Source organism: Eriocheir sinensis, chromosome 16 (genome assembly GCF_024679095.1).
Source record: "Eriocheir sinensis breed Jianghai 21 chromosome 16, ASM2467909v1, whole genome shotgun sequence".
In the NCBI taxonomy this organism is placed as follows: Eukaryota; Metazoa; Arthropoda; class Malacostraca; order Decapoda; family Varunidae; genus Eriocheir; species Eriocheir sinensis.
Window position 1 is genome coordinate 14140769 of NC_066524.1, and position 18392 is coordinate 14159160.

The 18392-nt window shown below is 42.1% G+C and overlaps 1 long non-coding RNA gene across 1 annotated transcript in view; it reads right to left on the reverse strand.

The window, feature by feature from the left end:
- The window catches only part of LOC126999332 (uncharacterized), a 33091-nt gene that overhangs the window by 13969 nt on the left and 730 nt on the right, over window positions 1-18392 (reverse strand). The window contains exon 2 of the long non-coding RNA XR_007753254.1: window positions 623-732. This is a non-coding gene — a long non-coding RNA (uncharacterized LOC126999332). The remainder of the gene's footprint in view (window positions 1-622; window positions 733-18392) is intronic.

Consider the following 18392-nt stretch of genomic DNA (forward strand, 5'->3'; position numbering starts at 1 on the left):
GAAGTCACAAAATATTTCAACCGGATATTATATACATTCTCATTCTCTCTCTCTCTCTCGAACCAAAATTTAATCAGCCGATCCCCGTTAAATGCAAGCAATTACCACAAGCTTGATAGGAATCTGTTCGGACGTCCCCGCCTTATTTACACGCACACACATGCGCACACACACGCACACACACACACACACACACGAACCCCCCCCTCCCCCTCCACATACACATCTTCCCTCTCTCCACAATCTCCTCCCTTTCCTTCCCAATAAGCTTCCCTCTCTCCCATACAAGCTCCCCCTTTTTTCCTCGCAAGCCTCCCCCATTTCCCCTACGTCACCCCCTTTTCCCTACAAGCCCACTCCCTCTTTTTTCTACATGGCCCCTTCTCTATTTACATGCCTCCCTTTTCTCCCCTACAACCCCCTTTCCTCCCCATACGCCCCCTTCCTCCCTTACAGGTCTTCCTCCTCCCCCTAAATTCCTCCCCTTCCCACCTACACAGCTCTCCCTCTTTCCCCCTACATACCTCCCCTTCTCCCCCACACAAGCCTCTTTCCCTTTCCCTCCACACAGGTAATTTTTCCATTCAAAGTTATCTGCCCGTTGTTACCTATTTGTGTTTACCTGTTTGTGTTCACCTGCGTCACTTTCTCCTTCTCCTGCCGGGCCGTATGCACAGGTGAGACATACATGCATCTGGATTCATCAACGGACGCCTCCCTCGCACGTTGCACCTGGAAAGAGTAAGCAATACAGATGAGTTTGCCGAATCGTGCGCACCTCTCCAATTAACAAAAGGTGAAATGATTAAACTGATAAGATAAAGTGTCGGAGATATTTAAATAAACTTGTGAAAATGAACAGATTACATTTATATTTTTGCCGTAATTCATATTTCTATTTTTTTATAGGTATTTATATTTGTTTTTGTAGGTATTTATATATGTGCCTCAACCCGAATTTCCAATATTTTTTTTCTGCTTCCTGTTTCCTCTATTTTTACACGTTAACTCAATATTTCTTCCTTTTTCCCTTGTGTAAGCATTAACTAAGAAAAATATGAATTCCTTTTTTCCCAGTGTAAGTATAAACTAGATAAAAATAAATGAAAGTGGGAACATACACCTTGAGAATAGTTTTACTCTTTTCTTTGCTTGGCTCATAAATTCCCTTGCAGAACCACCGAATTTGAGAGAAAGTGTTAGAATGTTTACAGAGGAAGGAAACTCGAAGAAGCAAATACAAAAATAAACAGTGGAATGTTTAAATGTGGCAGAGAGAAAAAAAAAGGTGAGTATGTAAGGGAAGCAGCTCAAGGGCAAAACAAATAGAAAAAATAACAAGAAGTGTTAGAAAGTGCAAAGAAAACAAACTAAACTTAAAAGAAACAAATACCAGAATGAACAAAGTGAAGCAATGCGTGTCTTAGTGTGCAAAATAAAAATGAAAAGTTGTGTATATAGCAGGAAGTGTTAGGAAACCGAGAAAGAAGAGTAAGGAAAGAAAAGAGAAGAGAGAAAGGAAACTCGAGGAAACAAATACCAGAATGAACAAAAAGGAAACTCGAGGAAACAAATACCAGAATGAACAAAGTGAAGCAATGCGTGTCTTAGTGTGTAAAAGAAAAAAGAAAAAGTTGAGTATTATAGCAAGAAGTGTTAGAAAATAGAGAGAGAGAGAAGAAAAGAAACTCGAGGTAACAAACACCAGAATGAAAATCAACTAAACAAATCTTCCTCTAGGTGCGGAAAATAAAAATAAAAAGTTGAATATTATAGCAAGAAGTGTTAGAAAATAGAGAAGAGAAAGAAAAGAAAAGGGAAAAGAGAAATGAAACTCGAAGGAAACAAACACCAGAATGAAAATTAAGTAAATAAATCTTTCTCTAGGTGCGGCAAAGGAAAAAAAATATACATAGCCAACCACGAATAGAATAATAAATAAAATCGGGGAACATAACCGAAAAAGAAAACGGGCGGCGAGGGGGAGACTTAAGCGTTTGAATAGAAAGACTTGAGGAACGAAAATTGAAATATGAAAAGTCGGTGAAAAGGAAAGGAAAGGAGGAGACGCGAGTTACACGAGTAATAAGATTCCACGACGTTCAGTAAGAGAAACTATTTCCACCACACAATTCTTCCTTTCCCTCCTCCTCCTCCTCCTCCTCCTCCTCCTTTACCTCCTCCTGTGTCTACCTCCCCGCCTCCTTCAGCATCCACCTTTTCCCCTCCTCCTCCTCCTTCCTCTCTCCAGTCTTTTCCCTCCCCTCCTCCTCCTCCTCCTCCTCCTCCTCCTCCTTCAGCCTTTCCTCCTCCTCTTCCTCCTTTACCTCCTCCTGTGTCTCCCTCCCCGCCTCCTTCAGCATCCGCCTTCCCCCATCCTCCTCCTTCCTCTCTCCAGCCTTCTTCCTTCCCTCCTCCTCCCTCCTCTCCCTCCTTTCCTTCTTGTCCCCTTCCCTCACCTTCTCCAAGCCTTCATCCACTCGCCTTCATTCTTCCTCCTCCTTCTTCAGCCTGTCCTTCCCGTCCCCTTCCCCTCCTTCCTTCTTCCTCACCTTCTCCAAGCCTTCCTCCACTCTCCTTCATTCTTCCTCCTCTTCCTCTTCTTTCTTCTCCCCCCCTCTCTTCCTCCCTCAATATCCTCCTCTCTCACCTTCCCTTCCTTCCTCCTTCCTCCGTTTCCTTTACCACCACCACCTCCTCCTCCTCCTCCTCCTCCTCCTCCTCCTCCTCCTCCTCCTCCTCCTCCTCCTCACACTTCACCCACGTCAAGGAAATGGCTGCCGCTCGCACAGACACAACCATTTCCACTCCTCCACATACATCCTGACATTCCCCCTCCTCCCCTCAATCCGACCATTTCAACTCCACCACCTTTGCCTTGACCATTTCAACTCCACCTCCTCAACCCGACCATTTCAACTCCACCACCTCCTCAACCCGACCATTTCAACTCCACCACCTCCTCAACCCGACCATTTCAACTCCACCACCTCAACCCGACCATTTCAACTCCACCACCACCTCATCCCGACCATTTCAACCCAACCCCTTCAACCCAACCACGCAAAGTCAACCAAGTCTATTCAGCCACATTAACCCAATCAGTTCAAGTTAACACACCAGTTCAACCAAATAAACTCAACCAAATCAAACCAACAAAATAAAGTCAACCAAATAAAGTCAACCATCTCAACCCAACCAAGTTACTGACCACACCGAGGCCACACTGACAACACGATTCAAAAACAACAACAAAAAAAAGCTTATAAACGGTGCAGACAGGTGGACAGGTAAATACAGGTAAACAAGTAAATAAGGAAGCAGGCGGACAGGTAAATGAGTAAATAGATTGGCAGGTAAAAAATTGAATGGGGAAACAAGTAAACAGGTGAAGGTTATACAAAGGGAAAAGGTAAACAGATTGAGACGTAAACAAACAAAACAAACAAACAAGTAAACAGGTAAACAATAGGAACAGGTAAAGAAGGAAGAGGCAAACAAGAGGACAAATGAGGACAAGGAAACGGATAAATAATGTGAACAGATAAATAAAAAGTAAAAAAAAGTTAAAAAAAAAGCAAAATAGGTAAAAATAGGAGACATGAACAGCAGCAGCAGTAGTAGTAGTAGTAGTAGTAGTAGTAGTGGTCATAATAGTAGTAGAAACACCAGCAGAACACTTTTACCTTATTCACCTCAACCCACCTTTTCACTTTCACTTTCCCCCTCCCATCACCTGTTGCCGCTAAAACTCATTCCCACCTGAGCCATACCCGGACCTGTTGCACCTGCGGGGATTAATTACTTGGCCTGCGCGAAGCTGAATTCTTAATAACAATACGAGAGCGAATCCAACGGAAGAGCGAGGCCACTCAATACTAATTACCCGGACAATGTGAGTAAGCTGTCCATTGGCAACGCTGACCCCTGACATTCATGGGGAACTAAAGCGTGTGAGCCGGGCAGGGGAGGAAGGGAGAGAGAGGGAGACTAGAAAGGGATCGGAAGGGAAGAATGGAAAGATTAGAGAGACTGAAGAGAAAGTAGAAAGAGAACAGAAAGAGAGAGAGATTAAAGACTACATAGAGAGATCAGAGGAGCCAGGAAGATATCGGAAAGGGAGACTAAAGAGAGACTAGGGAGAAAAGGGAGCTTAGGAAATACTCGGGAAAAAGAGGGAGACTGGAGAAAAAGTAGAAAGAGGGCAGAAAGAGGTTAGAGAAAGACTACTCAGGAAGATATCAGAAAGGGAGACTAATAAGAGACAAGGGAGAAAAGGGAGCTATGAAAATACTCGAGAAAAAGAGGGAGACAAGAGAGAAAGCGTAGAAAGAGATCAGAAAGAGAAAGAGGTTAAGGACTATTGGGATCAGAGAGCAGGAAGATATCAGAAAGGGAGACTAAAGAGAGACTAGGGAGAAAAGGGAGCTTAGGAAATACTCGAGAAAAAGAGGGAGACTAGAGAGAAAGAGTAGAGAGGTTAGAAAGGGAGATTAGAGAAAGACTATTGAGATCAGAGAATAGGAAGATTTCAGAAAGGGAGACTAATAAGAGACTAGGGAGAAAAGTGAGCTAGGGTAATACTCGAGAAAAAGAGGGAGACTAGAGAGAAAGAGTAGAGAGGTTAGAAAGGGAGATTAGAGAAAGAATATAGAGATTAGAGAAAGCAGGAAGAAATAAAAAAGGGAGACTAAAAAGAGACTAGGGAGAAAAGGGAGCTAAGGGAATAGACTTGAGAAAAAGAGGGAGACTAGAGAGAAAGAGATCAGAAAGAGAGATTAGAGAAAGACTATAGAGATTAGAGAAAGCAGGAAGAAATAAAAAAGGGAGACTAAAAAGAAACTAGGGAGAAAAGGGAACAAATGAAATACTCGAGAAAAAGAGAGACAAAAGAGAAAGAGATCAGAAAGAGAGACTAGAGAAAGACTATTGAGATCAGAGAGCAGGAAGATATAAAAAAGGGAGACTAAAAAGAGACTAGGGAGAAAAGGGAGCTAAGGAAATACTCGAGAAAAAGAGGGAGACTCGAGAGACGGCGATATTAGACAGATTAAGAAACAGAAGCTAGAGTGAAGATACTAAAGACAGACAGAATAAACAGGCAGACTAGAGACAAACTATTAACAGAGGGAGACCAAGATACAAAGAGAGATTGGACACACGAAGGATAGAACACACACACACACACACACACACAAAACTAAGTGAATAGAATGATAGAACACGTCGAGGGGAAACACACACAGGACAAATAAAACACGAACGGAACCATTTTCACCGTTTAAACACCAAATTGAACAACAACAATAACAACAACAACAACAACAACAACAACAACAACAACATCGACGAGCAGAAACACCCATCTCGTTTCCTCTTTGCTTTCCCTTTGATTTCCTTTTTTTCCCTTTGTTTTTCTGTATTTTTTCTTTATTATTTCCTTGGTTTAATTTTCTTTTGTTCTTTTTTCCTTTTATTTTCTGCATTTCCTTTATTTTTTCCTTTTAATGCTTTCAATATTTTCCCTTTATTTTCCCACTTTTTTATTCTCATTGTATTTTTCTTTCCCTGTTTTTCCCTTTCCCTGTTTTTCTGTTTATCCCTTTCCCTGTTTATCCCTTTCCCTGTTTATCCCTTTCCCTGTTTTTCCCTTTCCCCGTTTTTCCCTTTCCCCGTTTTTCCCTTTCCCCGTTTTTCCCTTTCCCCGTTTTTCCCTTTCCCTGTTTTTCCCTTTCCCTGTTTTTCCCTTTCCCTGTTTTTCCCTTTCCCTGTTTTTCCCTTTCCCTGTTTTTCCCTTTCCCCGTTTTTCCCTTTCCCCGTTTTTCCCTTTCCCCGTTTTTCCCTTTCCCCGTTTTTCCCTTTCCCCGTTTTTCCCTTTCCCCGTTTTTCCCTTTCCCCGTTTTTCCCTTTCCCCGTTTTTCCCTTTCCCTGTTTTTCCCTTTCCTTTCCTTTTTTTTTTTCCTTTCCCCGTTTTTCCCTTTCCCCGTTTTTCCCTTTCCCTGTTTTTCCCTTTCCCTGTTTTTCCCTTTCCCTGTTTTTCCCCTTTCTATATTTTTCCTTTTCTATATTTCTTTATTTCTCCTCTTATTTATTTTTCTCTATTTATTTATCTATTTACTTATTTCTCTATTTGCTTATTTGTTTACTTATTTCTATTTACTTTTTTCTCTATTTTTTCCTTTATTTATTTTTCCCTTCTATTTCTCTCTATTTCTCCATTACCTTATTCTCCCTTCCTCTTGTTTTCCTGCCATTTTCCCCTTTTCCACTTGTCCTGAGATCTATTCTTGTCCCTTCATAACACATCCATCCCACCCATCAGTCAGTATTTGTCCGTCATCAGTCCTCCCATCCGCAAATCCACCTGTTTGTCCGCAGTCCTGTTGTGTGTTTGTCTGTCCATATTAAACTGTCCGGCCTCTTGTCCCTCTTGTCTGTATGTCTGTCTGTCCGTCATCCAGTCTGCAAATACGTCCACTCCTTTCGTTTGGTTCGTGTCTTTGTCGTGTTCTGTCTGTTTTTGTCTACGTATCAATCTACTTATCTCTGTTTGTCAATGTTCTGTTCTCAAGTGGAAGGTCTGTCTGTATATCTGTGAGTGTCCGTGTCAGCGTGTCTGGATGTTTGTCTGTCCTTGTGTCTATTTTTAAATCTGTGCGTCTGTCTGCCTGTCCGTCCGTATCCTTCTGTCTGTTGGTGCAAGATGTCTAAGTCTGTCTGTGGTGTGCGTTTGTCTGCCTGTCCGTCTGTCCACCAATGCAAAATCTGTCTGTACTTTTGTCTGCCCGTCCGTCCGTGTCCCTGTGTCCGCCAGTGCAAGATCTGTCTGTATATTCGCCCCTGTCCGTCTGCCCGTCCGTCCGTGTCCCTGTGTCCGCCAGTGCAAGATCTGTCTGTATATTCTCCCCTGTCCGTCTGCCCGTCCGCCCGTCGTGTCCGTGTGTTCGCCCGTCCGCGCAAGGTCAGTCTCGGCGCCGATCTCCCGCGACTCGGCCTAAAAGCAATCAGTGGTTATTGTGTTGTCGTAACTCGCTCGAGTGTCGCTAGAAATTGGAAATGTAGATTCGTCAGTTTCCCACCTTCCCGCCGAACCAGGGAGCCACAGAGAGAGCGACCAGAGAGCCAGAGACCTGATGAGAGCCACGGGAAGACGAGGAGAGCCACATATATTAACCCCAGAGCTACACAGACACCCGAACCACAAAAGCAACAACAGAAAGCAACCCAGACCTTCGAAGACACACCCGACCCACAGAAGCGACAGGAGCAGCCACAGAAAGCAACCCAGACCTACGAAGACACACCTGAACCACAGAAAGCAACCCAGCCCTACAAAGACACACCCGAACCACAGAAACGACAGGAGCAACCACAGATATCAACCCCAGAACTACAGAGACACACCCGAACCACAGACGCGACAGGAGCAACCACAGATATCAACCCCAGAACTACAACGACACACCCGAACCACAGACGCGACAGGAGCAACCACAGATATCAACCCCAGAGCTACAAAGACACCCGAACAACAGAAACGAGAGGAGCTACCACAGAAAGCAAGCCAGACCTACAAAGACATACCCGACCCACAGAAACGCCAGAGCTACGATGACACATTCAGAGCCACAATTAGATAAGGAAAGCCACAGAAACCGAGCAAGCGCCACAGGAAAGACAAGAAAGGCCACAGAAACCAGCCCTAGAGCTACCAAGACACCCACAGAGTCACAGAGAAGATATGGAGGGCTACGAAAACCCAACCCGTGCCACAGAAAGAATAAGAAAAACCACAAAAATCTACAGGACCCACAGAAAAGAACCCACAGAACTAACCAAATCAACAGAAAGAACAGAAAGAGATACAGATTTAAGAGACACGGACATTTCCAGAGCCACAGAGAGGATAGAGAGTGCCACAGAGATCCAATAAGAGCCACAGAAAGCCATCAGGAGCCACACAGAAGCCAAGGGAATCTAAAACGTTACATTATGGAGATTCTTGGGTTGCGTAACAAAGAAAACGGGTCAGGGTTGGCTGCTTTGGTGTAGATGGGGGACTATAAAAACCTTCTCTCTAATTTCCATTTTCTATCTAGTTATCTGTCTCTGTCTGGCTCTTGCAATCTTTCAGTATCTTTGTGACTTTCTTACTATCTTTCTTTTACTATATTTCTCGGTCTATCTTTCTCGGTCTATCTTTCTCGGTCTAACTTGCTCGGTCTAACTTGCTCGGTCTAACTTGCTCGGTCCATCTTGCTCGGTCTATCTTGCTCTGCCTATCATTCTCTATCTTTATTTTTTCAATCTATCTTTTTCTATCAATATATAACTATCTTTTCATATTTCTCTTGATCTTTTTCTATCTATTTCTTTCTTTTTCTTCCTCTTTCTATCTCTCTTCTTTCTTCTCTCTTCCCTCCTCCTTTATCAGTGTTCCCTGTCTTCTCTTCCCCTCCTTTCCTTCTATCATCTTCACCACCCTCCTTCCCTTCCCTCCCTCCCTTTCCTCCTCCTCCTCCTCCTCCTCCTCCCTCCCTCCCTTTCTTTCCTCCATCTCTGGTGAACTGAAAATCCCTTTGTTGTTATCGAAACCCGCGAAGAAACCCCAAGGCAAGACCCCCCCCCCCTCCCCCTCCTCCTCCTCCTCCTCCTCCTCTTCTTCTTCATCCTCCTCCTCCTTCCCCTTTGCTCCTTCCTTCCTCACCTCCCCGCCACCAAAACATAATAATTCCAGTGAGAGAGAGAGAGAGAGAGAGAGAGAGAGAGAGAGAGAGAGAGAGAGAGAGAGAGAGAGAGAGAGAGAGAGAGAGAGAGAGAGAGAGAGAGAGAGAGAGAGAGAGAGAGAGAGAGAGAGAGAGAGAGAGAGAGAGAGAGAGAGAGAGAGAGAAAGAGCAAATAAAAGAAAAAGACAAAGGGGAAAAAATAAAATAAAAGATAAGATAAGATAAGAAAACAGGAAAAGATAAGAAAAAGAGAGAGAGAGAGAGAGAGAGAGAGAGAGAGAGAGAGAGAGAGAGAGAGAGAGAAAGGTTTATTCGGACCATTTCCATGCTAAGTAGTGTAGCCAGAGACGCGCGACACAGACCCACATTTGCTCTCAATCTCCTCACACGATGGAAGAGGAGGAGGAGGAGGAGACTGTAAAAGAAAGTCCAGTCAAGTAAAGCCAAAAGAAAACGGAAGAAACGAAGAAAAAAAAAGGAGAACAAGAAGAATAAGAAGACACAGAAAACAAGACTAAGAGGAATAAAGAACAACACGATAATGAAAATGAAGAACGGGAGAGAGACAGAGAGGAAGAGAGAAGAAAGAGAAAGAGGAAGAGAATACAAAGAAAAGAGGAATAAAGAGGAAAATATAAACAATGAACAGAATGAAGAACAAGACAAGGAAGAGGAAGAGAGAGGGAGAGAGAGAAGAAGAACGAGGAGGAGGAGGAAGAGGAAGCGTGTGAGGGAAGAGGCAGCCAGGAGGAAGAGGAACAGGAGGAGGAGGGAAGAAGGAACAATAATCAGAGCGTAGGAGGAGGAGGAGGAGGGAAGGGAAGGGAGCCAATTCAAGAGGTCGAAGAGGCGTAATAGGGAGTTCAAAGAGGAAGAGGAAAGAGGAAAATAGCAATATCAGAGTGAAATTTGAAGGGACGAGATGGCTGACGCTTCTGGCCTCCTCCTCCTCCTCCTTCTCCTCCTCCTCCTCCTCAGGCAAGAATTAGCTTCCCTTATCCCCGGAGTAACGCAATTTCCAGGGCGGACGAGATGCAAAACACCCGACTAACACCTGAGGAAGAGAATAACGCGAAGGTAAGAAGGTGAGATGCGAGGGGAAGGAAGGCGAAGGTAGAGACGCGAGGAAGGGGCACCAGGGAGAAGAAAAACAGTCGCAGAACATAAGAAAAAGATAAGCACTGAGGACACTTATTTGCTGGTAAAAAATCTCTCACGTTTCTGGTAATACTTGCGAGGAGGATGCGAGGGAACAGGGAAAGAGCGTGGGATATGAAGGAACGTTTGTGTTGTGTTGGTAATGCTGGAGATGGAGAATGGTGGATGTTGGTAATACTGGCGATGGAGAATGGTGGATTGAATGTGGTAAATAGATGGGTTGAATACCAATGTTTGTTATGGTGGTGGTATTGCGAAATTGATGTGGATGAAGGTAGAAAATTGACCAAAACGTAAAAAAAACGCCTGAATTGACTGGTTGAACGTTGACAAGATACAGAAGAGATAAATGAAAATGACATTAATTATGGTCAATAGTGTTTATGAGAAATTTATGTTGAAAGAAAACTGGATTAAAAAAGAATATAGATTTCGGTTTAGTTACAATGTAGGATAAAGATGAACGAAGAAATGTATGATAAATAATAATATAAAAAAAACGTTATGACAGTGATGCCAGAAAAGGAGGTATATATCAGATAAATGCCTCCGTGTTCATCTCCGTCACATTGGCACTGGAGTTTGTGGCGATAAAACAGCAACGTGGAAATACAAATAAAAATAAATAAAACAAGTGTTGGTAATAATAGCGCTCGCGAGGGAGAGAGAAAAAAAATAATAACAATCAAACCAATCTTGTATTAGCATTGACGGCGCCGCGGAGTCCAACCATTTAAGCGGAAACTATAAGGGGACACGAAAGAGCTGACGCCATGACCAGGTATGCAAATCACCTCTTGACGGGCGTGTGAGGCAGGTGTGGCGTGAAGAGCTGCACACCTGATATTAAGGATGATATTAAGGACTTTAAGAGGAGGAGGAGGAGGGAGGGAAGGAAGGCAATAAAGACATGAATACAATATAAAACAAGGGAGTAACAGTGGGATAAGTACATTAATAATCTTGGCAATATTAGAAGGAAGGAGAGGGAAGGGAGTGAGAAAATAAAGATGAGATAAGAGATAAAACAAAGGATTAACAGTGGAATAAGCTCATTGATAACTTTGCAATATTGGAAAGGAAGAAAACCGTAGAAAGGGAGGTACGAGAAAGGAGATAGAGAAGAGAATAACAGAATGAAGAGATAGAGAATAATAGAATGGAGAGATAGGAGATAAAAATAAACAGCAGAGCAACGATGATAACCTTACAATATTGGAAAGGAAGAAAACCGTAGAAAGGGAGGTACGAGAAAGGAGATAGCGAAGAGAATAACAGAATGAAGAGATAGAGAATAATAGAATGGAGAGATAGGAGATAAAAATAAACAGCAGAGCAACGATGATAACCTTACAATATTGGAAGGAAGGAGAGGATAGGAAAGGGAGGTAAGACAAAGGAGACAGAAGAGAATAACAGAATGAAGTGCTAAAGAGAATAACAGAATGAAGAGATAAGAGATAAAAAATGAACAGCAGAACAACGATGATAAACTTGCAATATTGGAAGGAAGGGGAGTGTAGGAACAGAGATAATAAAGATAATGAATAAGAGATAAAATAAATGAACAGTGAAACAATAACAATGATAACCTTGCTGTATTAGAACGAAGAAGAGGGAAGGAGGGGAGACTGAAAGAGAATGAAGAGAATGGATAAAGGAGATTGAGGAGGAGAATAGAATAAGACCATTGATAACCCTGCATTTAATATTGGTAACACTGAGATACAAGCACACGAGGTAGATAGCTGAAACAGGGAAGATTGAATAGAAGAAAAAAACAGTAATGGTAGTAATGAGCAGGGGAAAGTTTCGTTTAGTCGGCGCAACATCTGTGGTCATATGCCGGAGAGAGACAGGAGGGGAAGGAATTATAGGAGACGTAGGAGAAGGGAACAGATCCCAGGAGACGGGACACAAACCCCGATTAATACTTGATCCCATTCACTGCTGGGTGGACAGGGGCGTAGGGTATCGGAAAAGCCGCCCAAATTTTTCCACTCCGCCCGGGAATCGAACCCGGGCTCTCTCGAATGTGAGCCGAGTGTGCTAACTACTGCACCACGAAGCCCCCATGAGAAGGGGAAGCTTAGGAAAGGGAAAACGAGAAGAACCAAACGCATGAAAATAAAAACATAGCAAGTGTAAAAAAAAGAATGATAGTTGACGTAGAAATGCATTGGGTAAACACGTATTTTTAATGAGGGAAAGGGAAAATTCAGAATGGGAAAACGAAGACTTAAAAAACAAATGAAATAATGTAAAAAAAGAATACCATGAATAATCTCAGTGATGTGAAGACTAGAAGAGTGAGAACAATTAAAAAGGAGATGAATGAAAGAAAACGGATTGGAAATAATAGGAAAAGGAAGCTTGGGGTGGAAAACGGGAACCAAAAACAAAAAAAACTAAACAAATATAAAAAAAAGAATACTGAATAACAACCTTGCAATGCTGCGAATATAAGAACAATAAGCATGTCAAAAAAAGAGGCATATCGAAGGAGACGAGGATAAAAATGACTCAGTTGAACTCTAGATGAAAAACAGGACACAGAAATAGGACGCGTATAAGATAACAGGTTTGAAACAGTGGCAGGAAACGATAGAAAAGAAAAAAAAGACGCAGAGGTGGAGGGAAGCAATGAAGAGGTAAAACTAAAGATGAAAGAGGAGATAAAACAAATAACAAACAGAAATGGAAGATAAAAATGATAGAAGAGGAAGTAAAGGCGAATAAAACAAAACATGGCATAAGAGTATAAACGAAAGAAACAACAGGAAATAAAGTATAGACGAATGGGAAAACAAAAGAACTTAGAGGTAAAACTAAAGATGAAAGGGGAGATAAAACAAACACAAACAGAAATGGAAGAGGAAAATGATAGAAGAGGAAGTATAGGCGAATAAAACAAAACATGGCATAAGAGTATAAACGAAAGAAACAACAGGAAATAAAGTATAGACGAATGGGAAAACAAAAGAACTTAAGAGGTAAAACTAAAGATGAAAGGGGAGATAAAACTAATAACAAACAGAAATGGAAGAGGAAAATGATTGAAGAGGAAGTATAGGCAAATAAAACAAAACATGGCATAAGAGTATAAACGAACTAAACAGAACAGGAAATAAAGTATAGACGAATGGGAAAACAAAAGAACGTAAAGAGAAAAAACTAAAGATGAAAGGGGAGATAAAACAAACACAAACAGAAATGGAAGAGGAAAATGATAAAAGAGGAAGTATAGGCGAATTAAACAAAGCATGACATAAGAGTATAAACGAAAGAAACAGAACATGAAATCAAGTATAGACAAATGGGAAAACAAAAGATCGTGAAATAAAGAGAATAGACGGACGAAACAAACAAGAAACAAACAAAACAAGAAAGTATAGACGAATAAAACAAAGTATGACATAAGAGTATAAACGAAAGAAACAGAACAGGAAATCAAGTATAGACAAATGGGAAAACAAAAGATCGTGAAATAAAGAGAATAAACGGACGAAACAAACAAGAGCAGAGTATAGACGAAAGGAAATATTGAGAACAAACATGGATAAGAAATAATACAAATAAATAATATAAACAGGGAAAACAGGTAAACCAAATACATAAACAGTGATGAAACAAAGACAAATGCAAAGATAATAGTTATGAAAAAGAAATGAGAAACAGATAAAACAGATGAAAAACATAATATAGGTTAAAATGAAAGAAATGCATAAAACAGATAAAACAAATGAGAAAAAAAGATAAAACAAATGGAAATATTAAAAAAATAAAACAACAAGCTCTGAATTCCGTAAACACCGACCAACAAACATGGAAATAAAGAAAGAAAACAAAGGAAAAACAAAACTAAAACAGAATTCAAGATAAGAACAGCTGCCGAAGATGAAAGAAAAACTATACATCTAAAACTGGTACAATAACAACCTTTGAAAGCCTGGAAACAGAAGATAAAAAAAGGACAAACGCGGAAGTGGAGATAAAAATAAAGAAAACTGATAGAGAAAATAAAAAAGAAAAGATGAAATAGACGGGGCAGTAGAAATAAGAGTAAAGGAAGTGATAGAAGCCTCCCAAAAAAGCAAAACAAAAAGAAAATGATGGAATACAAGGATGAAAATAGTAGAAATAAACGAAAATAAAAAAATTGAAATAGAAAAATAGAAATAAAAAATAAAATGAAAGAATATAAATAAACCAAAGAGCATTAAATAAAAGTATAGACGAATGAAACAATCTGAAAAAAGTATTGACGATTGAATGGAGTGGAGTGAGAGAGAATAAATGTGGAGAGAGAGAGAGAATGGACAAGAGGAAGGAGGGAGAGGTGGAGTAAAAGGAATGGAGAGAGACGACGAAGCGGAGGAGAGGTGGAGGAAAGAAAAATGATAAAAAGTGGAAGTATAAACGAATAAAACAAAGCATAAAACAAAATATAAACGAAAGAAACATAACCGGAAACAGAATATAGACGAATGGGAAAACAAAAGAGCGTGAAAAAGTATAAACGGAGGAACCAAACAAGAGCAGAGTATAGATGAAAGAAAATATAGAGTCTGAAGAGAAAAATAAGTGAGTCCAGCAACGCGCAAACACAAGAGAGCTTTGAACGAGGCGGCGAAGGAAGAAAAAAAGGAGTATGAAGGTCAGGGATGATAATACGAGAGAGAGAGAGAGAGAGAGAGAGAGAGAGAGAGAGAGAGAGAGAGAGAGAGAGAGAGAGAGAAAACACTTAATACGCAATAATGGATCAAGAGAAAGGAGAACAAAGGAGAGGAAAAAAAAGGAGAAACGGAAGCAGGATAGAGGAGGAGGAGGAAAAGGAAAAAGGAGAAGGAGGAAGAGAAAAGCGGAGGAGGAAGAGGAAAGAGGAGGAGGAGGAAGAGGAAAGAGGAGGAGGAGAAAGAGGAAAGAGAAGAGAGGAGGAGGAGGAAAGAGAGGAGGAGGATGAAAGAGAAGAGAGAGGAGGAGGAGGAGGAAAGAGAAGAGAGGAGGAGGAGGAAGAGGAAAGCGGAGAAGGAGAAAGAGGAAGAGGAAGAAGAGAAAGGAGGAGGAAGAAGAGAAAGGAGGAGGAAGAAGAGAGAGGAGGAGGAGGAGGAAGAGGAGGGAGAAGAGAAACGAGGGAAAAAGAAGATAAACGAAGGCGGAAACAAAGAGAAAAGTTACAAATAGAAAAAAAACTGATCGAGAGAGAGAGAGAGAGAGAGAGAGAGAGAGAGAGAGAGAGAGAGAGAGAGAGAGAAGAATCGTAATAAAGAGGGAAAGAAGGAAGAGATCAAGGACGGAAGGTCAGACGAGAGAGAGAGAGAGAGAGAGAGAGAGAGAGAGAGAGAGAGAGAGAGAGAGAGAGAGAGAGAGAGAGAGAGAGAGAGAGAGAGAGAGAGAGAGAGAGAGAGAGAGAGAGGGAGGGGGGGGGCGACTCCCATTAAGGAAACAGCAAACACAGAATTACCATCTAAACTTGTCTTATTGTCTCCCCACCGCGCGAAGGGAAAGAGGGAATGACGGGAAGGGGGGAGGGGAGGAGGAAGGGGGGAGGGGAGGAGAGAGAGGGGAGAGTGAGGGGGGTGATGGACGGGGGATGGAGGAGAGGAATAGAAGGATGGGGAGAGATGAAAGGGATGAAGTGGAGGAGAGGTGGAGGAGAGTGATGGAGAGGTGGAGGAAATTAGAGAAATGGAGAGAGGGTACAAAGGGACACAAAGGAAGAACAAACAACAGCAGACCTGCTGGTCCTTACGAGGCTGTTTGTGACAAGCTACACTATCTAATCAAAGGTGGAAGGCTCCTCCTCACCCCCCCATCCCTCCAGCCAAAGCTGGCAGGAAAGGAAAAAGAACCATGCAGCATGGAAAGAGAAAGAGATGATGATTAGAAGGAGGTGGAATGAAAAAGAGAAGGGATGAGGTGGAGGTGAGTGGAGGTGGAGGAAATGAGAGAATGGGAAGTGGAGGAAGAGTGGAAGAATAAGGGAAGAGTACAGGAAGGAAGAGAAGGGCGTGGAAAAGTGGAAGAGAGGATGATGGAGAGGGGAAGGAAAAAGGAAGCGGGAGAGTAGGAAAGAGATGAGGAGTAGGGAAAGAAAAAGGGGAAAGGGGAAAGAAGGAAAGAGAAGGAAAGAGGAAAAGGAAAGGGGAAAGAAAGAGAGGAGAAAGAAGGAAAGGGGAAAGAAGGAAAGGGGAAAGAAGGAAAGGGAAAGAAGGAAAGGGGAAAGAAAGAGAGGAGAAATAAAGGGGAAAGAAGGAAAGAGGAAAGAAGGAAAAGGAAATGAAAGGGAAAAAAAAGGAAAAGAAGCAGTTAAAAAAAGGAAAAGGAATTGAAAGGGAAAAAAGGGAAAAGAAGGAAAGCTAAAAAAAGGAGGAAAAGAGGAAAGGAAAAAAAAAAGGAAAGTTAAGAAAATAAGGAAAAGGAAATGAAAGGGAAAAATAGGGAAAAGGAAAGTTAAAAAAAGGAAAACGAAATGAAAGGAAAAGAAGGAAACTGGAATGAAAAGTGGAAAGAAGAGGAAAGGGGAAAAAGGGGAGATAAACACACGAGGTAAGGGGGAGGTGACTACTTACCCTCCCCTCCTCCCTCCCTCCCCTTCAGACCCCATTAACTCCCCAGCACTAATCCCCCTCGACAAGCCATCCCATTCCCCCCCTACACACACATACACCCATTACTAATAGAAGCGTCCTCTCTCTCTCTCTCTCTAAACCTTAATGAGACTAACCTTAACTACTGCCTCCTACTTAACTTCCTCCTCCTCCTCCTCCTCCTCCTCCCTTTCTCTTCCTCTTCTCCATTATACCATTTTCCTTTGAACTCTCCCCCTCTCTCCCTTCCTCTATTTCTCCTTCCCTGACTAGTTTACCCCCTACCAATTCCCTCCTCCCTTCCCTCTCTCTCCACTTATCCCCCATATACTTATCCACTTCATTATCATCCACTATGTTATTCTTCCACATATTCCCATACTCTTTACCATCTTGTCTGCTTTCCCCCTCCCCATCTACCCCTTCCCCCCTTCATTCCCTCTACGCTCCCTCCCCTCCCCTTTAACCACTCACTCACTGGTCCATTACTCTAATCATCCCGCCCCTCCATTAACTAACTTTCAAACAACTACTTCCTCAAACTCCCATTAGAGGTCAAGCACATTCAGCCTTCAGTTTCCTGGTCTCGAACCCTGGAACAATGTAACCGCAAGCAGACAGTCAGCCAACCTCACCCTCTCCACGAGCCCATTCATCCACCTACTAAGACCTCGAAGCACCTTATATAATTAACTACCTTCATATTTGCTTACCTTAACCCAACCACCACTTCCATCATGTCCCATTTCCAAATAATCACTTGTACGATAACTGAATAAGTGCCCCCTTCAACACCCTCGTTTTCTTTATACAATTTGCACTCAGAACTCGAAACAACCCACGTCAGTCATTTCTTTATAGCTTTAGTAACTGATTATTAAGTGATTCTAGGCAACAGGAGTGCTTAGAATATTTTAACCGTAAACCTCTGTAAACTGACCTCTTTTGGACACTCCTCTAAACTCTTCTTTATAGGGGCAGTGATTGATTGATTGCTTATTGTTGCAAGTAAACAACAAAGGAGAAGGGAGGAGCATGCCATCCCAACCCCCAGGCAGTACAGTGTGTGATTATACAATTAATGATACATGTGGAAGTAGCACCAGTGATTAGCGGGCTTTTTTTCACATTTTTTTGCCCTTGACCTGTTTCCCTGTAAGAAGAAAAAACATTAACCTTGCAATATTAAAATAGTAACATAACCCCACTAAATGCTACGGAGATGAGCACTGAGGCCACGTGTAGCTAGCGTATGGTCCAGCGTTGCCAAAGTATCGTACGCATCACATTGCCCTTTCGTAGTTTGACATAGCTCTTGTGAAAGTGAAAGAAAACCATCACTAACATTTTCAGCGATAACTTAAATTTTTGATCGTTATTTGTAAAGGTACGAGAGTTTTAGGAATGAATATGTTAAAAATACGATGTTCAGAGTACGACAGTTTGGCATCGCTGGTACGGTCTCTCGCCCCCTTAAAAAAAAAAAAAAACTAATTGAAATAGTTACCGATGGGCTTTCGTTCACACACACACACACACACACACACACACACACACACACCTCAAACCGCAAAACTCCTGACTGGACGCGGAATAAAAGGAGATTGTCCGCGAAAGAACATTAATGGAAAACGGACCATTGCCTGAGAACGAAGTGTAATATCCCGTTTTCTTCCTGAGCGGGGGATCGAGACGCAAGGGGGAGCCGAGGTAAAAAGTGAAATTATGTCCTTAAAATGCAAATTGGCAAAAAGGAGAGAAAACGGTGGATAAACGGCACATAAGGCGGGAGTGGGGGGTGGAGGGGGGAGGACAGGTAAGGCCGGGAAACTGTTGGTAAAGACAGGTGAGAGAAAGGTGAGATGGAGGTAAAGAGGTACAGGATTCTTGATTATAAAAAAAAAAAAACTACCAGATG